Consider the following 4,282-nt stretch of genomic DNA (forward strand, 5'->3'; position numbering starts at 1 on the left):
TTGGTGGTTTTGTTGTTTCTTGTGGTTTTTTTTGTTTTTTTTTTTTTTTTTTGTTTCCTAATTCTTCCCCCAAACATGGGGGTGTGTGGTTGGGGGTTGTTGTGTTGTCGGGGGGCAGACTAAATGCACATTTAATGTTTTGGACGTAGCGTTCCAGCAAAATGCCTTTGTGTGTGGATTTTTTTCCCCAGTACCTGCTAAAAATAGCATCAGGGTTTTGATCGCGTTCCAGAAATAGACAGAGGGTTGCACTTGTATAAAAAGCGAGCGCGGGTGGAAGAAAACCTGGACATCACCGCAGTATTTTTTTCCCAACTCCTGTCTGGAAATTAATTGTTGGATTCTCCCCCCCCCCCCCCTCCGCCCCCTCCCTCCCCTAACCGAGGAGTTCCCGTTTGGGTAAGTAGTGATCTTTCCTGTGCATGATACAGAGAGTGGCTGTGAGTCTTGTCTTTATTTTATGCATGCCTGGATTGTTTTTTCCTTCTTTTCTACTTTTCCTCTAAAGCGAGAGGGTTATACTCGTCTACATAATGAATTTGGTGCATGCCCGGAGCTCAGACAGAGGGAATTCTTGCAGAAAGGGGAATCACCCTGTCGGTAAATCTCTGAATCAATAGCGAGCTGCAACTCTCTCTCTCTCTCTGTCGGCGCTGTTGAGCCCCTCTCCCTGCCCGCCCCCCCCTCTATTTTCGCTCTCCGCGGGGGGAGAGGCAGAGCCGGCGGCGGGGCCGGGGGCGCAGGCCGGCCGCTCCCCGCAGGGCGGCCGCCGGGAGCTGTCCGCGCCCCGGTGCTGGCTGCGCCGCCCGCAGCGCCGCTCCCCCGGCGGCTTCCCCGCCGCCCTCCTCCGCCCGGCGCCGCCTGCCCTTCCCGCCCGTGCGTTTGAAAGAGCCTGTACCTGATGATGGTGCTCCGCAAAATAAGAGGCTATAGGTTGCTTTATTTGGACTCACCCCTTCTCCTCCCACCTCATTTTTCCCCTCTAAGTGCTCACACTTTCTGCAGATCGCGTGTGCGAGCGTCTGTTTTTATTATTGCCCGTCCTTCGCGTCCTTAGTCATACCCTCACCAGCGGAGTTGGTGAAATGACTGAACTAGAGGCGAAGTAGTAGGGGATTGTTGTGGTGTATACGGAGTAGCTATGTGGGGTTACCTCTGTGCTGCAACCACCCGTCACCCCCTCACCGCTTCTGAGAGCCAGGGAAGTTCTCGCTAGGCTACGAGCATGCAGGTTCGCAGGCATTCCGGCTAGCAAAGGCATGTCATCAGATTGCATTGAAACAGACAAGGAAACACCGTCTGGCACTCACATGCACCACCGCGTTATCCCGGACAATGGTATCCCCTCCGAAACCGCCGTGGAAGGGGGCTTAGCCGCAGACTGAGACCTGCAAAGGATGAAAAACGCACGAGGCAGACAATAACCAAGGAAGGAGCTTCCCCCGGAGCACGTTTATCCATGGCCTCGCAGTAAAAGCAAGCTTAGAAAATGGTGCACCTACCACACAAAGCCCAGCAACAATTGCGGATCCTGCAGACAATGGCATGATGCAGCCATGAACATCAGTATAGCACAGTACACGGGGCTGGGGTGAGAGCACCTCCTGGCCAAGACCGCATGCAATGGCTCTAATCTAGGCATACAAAAGACATAATTTCTTGCAATTAATCAAACACCAGCGCCTGAATTCACAGCACGGTACTCCACCCACGGCTCCTCTTAATGTCTAAGCCATCCCTTCCCCGAGCTTGCGTGGTCGTATTTACAAGCGGACCAGATATCTATTTTTTTTGGTTGCTTTTTTAAAGCAAGAAAAAAAACCCCTTACAACACGTGTAGCCAATCATTGCAACTCTTAATATACCTCTACAAAACAGGCATTAAAAACAAGAAATGCCCTCCTTCCTCGCCCCCTCCCTCGCCTTCCCAGCCCTCCCCTCCTAGATCGTTGCCTCACTTGACACAATGCATAAGATTACCCTTAACTGGATCCTATTAAATAATTCAATGGTGGCGGTGTAATTTTGGTTGGAAACTGCACGGATTTCCAAGTCGTGACTGTAAAAGTGAGTAATGTGCTCTGGCTGCGTCATGGCTCCAGTCACAGATGGTTCCAAACTGAGGAGAAATCGTGACTTCGACTTGAGACGTCCCCTCTCCATGAAAAGACCATCCAATCACAACGGCGTCGGGGGGCAGCCGGACTCCGCGGAGCTCGCTTTCTCCTTGCTCTCCCGTCCGTGTGTGTGTGTGCGCGTGTGTGTGCCCGTGTGCCCGTGCCTGCGCGCGTGTGTGTATAAAATCCTCAACAAGTTGCAGAAGGGGTAGGGAGAGGAGGGGTTAATCCTGGGGAATCTTCTGCACCTAGTGAGATCGTGACCCTCCCACACAGTACAGTAACTTATATACACACCTGAAGGAAGGGACGTTTTGCTTTCGGGCTTTCCAAAAAAAAAAAAACAAACCAAAAAACACCAAAACACTGTTGGTGATGGTTGCACCCCGCGCGGGACTCCCCGGAGCGGCCAGGGACGCGCCCCGCCAGGTAAGTGTTGGAGGTTTTCAAACTTCTGCTGCCTGCGCTGCCCCGGCCGCCCTGCCCGTCCTGCCTGCGCTCCGCTCCGCTCCGTTCCGTCGCGCCGCTGCCGCTGGTGTCGCCGGGGGCTCGGGAGGCGCGGGGCGTCGTGCCGCCCGGCGGGAGCAGCGTCGGGAGGGAGCTGCGGCCGTGCGGGATGGGACGCGCGCGGGGGCGTCACGCGTGGGGTTCCCGTGCCGCTCGCGCGGGACCCTTTGCCGCCGCGGGGCAGTGGTGGAACTGCAAGTTCTGGAGTTCGGGCCGGGATGCGACTCCCCTCGGTCCGCCGCGGGTCTCCGCCCCGGCTCGCTCGGGATCCCGGCAGGCGGGCGGGCCGCGACGCGGACGCGTGTTTGTCTTGCTCCCGTTGCCGCCGGGCACTGGCGGGGCCTCTGGTTCCCCGCAGGCTTTCAGGAGAAGACCTCTGGAGTGCAGTGACACGTCCTGGAAACTTTTAGCAAGCGGGTGTCCTCGCCGGCGGCTGTGGCAGGTGGCTCAGCGCCCAGGACGGCGCTTAGGAGCGTAGGGGAGGGGACGTCCCGCGTCCCCCGCCGACCCGGAAGGGTCGCCCCTCGGGTCTGGCCGGGTCCCCGCGCTGAGGCGGGAGGAATAGGGGGGAAGGCAGCGGCAGGTCCCCGTGTCCCCGGCTGCCCGCCGCGAGGTGGCGGACGGCCTGGGGCGCCCCCGCCGGGGGGACCAGCGGCTCTGCGCCCGGGGTAGCCCGCGGCGGGGCTGGTCCTTAGCTTAACGGCGCCCCTTTGGCAGAGGATTCCCGGAGAGGGGCTCGGGGAGCGGCAGAAGCGAGAAGGGATCTGGGCTGGCCCCGCCGCGCTCTTGGACGTGCTCTTGTCGCGGATTTGGTGACTAATTGAATATGGAGAGGGCCTTTTTTTTCCTCTTTTTTTTTTTTTTTCTTCCCCCATCCTTCCTTCTATCATCCATCCTTCCCTCCCGCTCTTGTCTCCTCTCCCCCTTTCGGAAAAAAAAAAAAAAAGGGAAAAAAAAAAAAAAGAGGGGGAAAAAAAAAAAGGGGGAAAAAAAAAAAAAAGGGGAAAAAAAAAAAAAAGCCGAGCGAGGCAGTGTGAGGCGCCCGCTGATTGGTGGGTGACGATTTTAGCCCGCACCAATGAGAGGCCCGCCTGCTCTCTATTTATTTAGCGCTCAGGGGGGAGAGTTTTCTCTTTACGCAGCGCCCGTGCCCAGCGTCGGAGCCTCCGCGCGGAGCGGGGCCGCGGACACGCCGCGCTCCGCCACGCTCCCGCGGCCCCGCGCCGCCGGCCCGCCGCGGGGGAGGGGGTGGCAGGACACCCCCCGCTTCCCTCCCAGCGCCGCCTCGCCCCGGCGGGGTCCTGGGTTTCGGAACGGGACTTGGCGGAGATGGGGGGTGGGGACCCGGCGTGGCGGGGGACGGCGGAGCCGATCGCCCGTGGGTCCTGTGGATGTTATGGTGGCAGCCGGATGGATGGATGTAGGAAGCCGCGGGAGACTTTGTCCTTCGCGAATCTTTTTGCGGTCTGGGCTTGCTGTACATAACTACCTACCCGGGAAGCCCTTACCCCAAAAAGCATTCGCGGAGGGCGCATTCGCCGAAGGAGCAGCAGCTGCGATCGCCGAGCCTTGGACTTATCTAGACTCTGTGGGCTTCTATTATTAATTCCTGGCACCTTTCCCTTTTCCCCGTCCAACCCACCCCCCCCCACCCCACC

This window comes from Passer montanus, unplaced genomic scaffold (assembly GCF_014805655.1).
Source record: "Passer montanus isolate IOZ18808 unplaced genomic scaffold, ASM1480565v1 scaffold75, whole genome shotgun sequence".
NCBI lineage: Eukaryota > Metazoa > Chordata > Aves > Passeriformes > Passeridae > Passer > Passer montanus.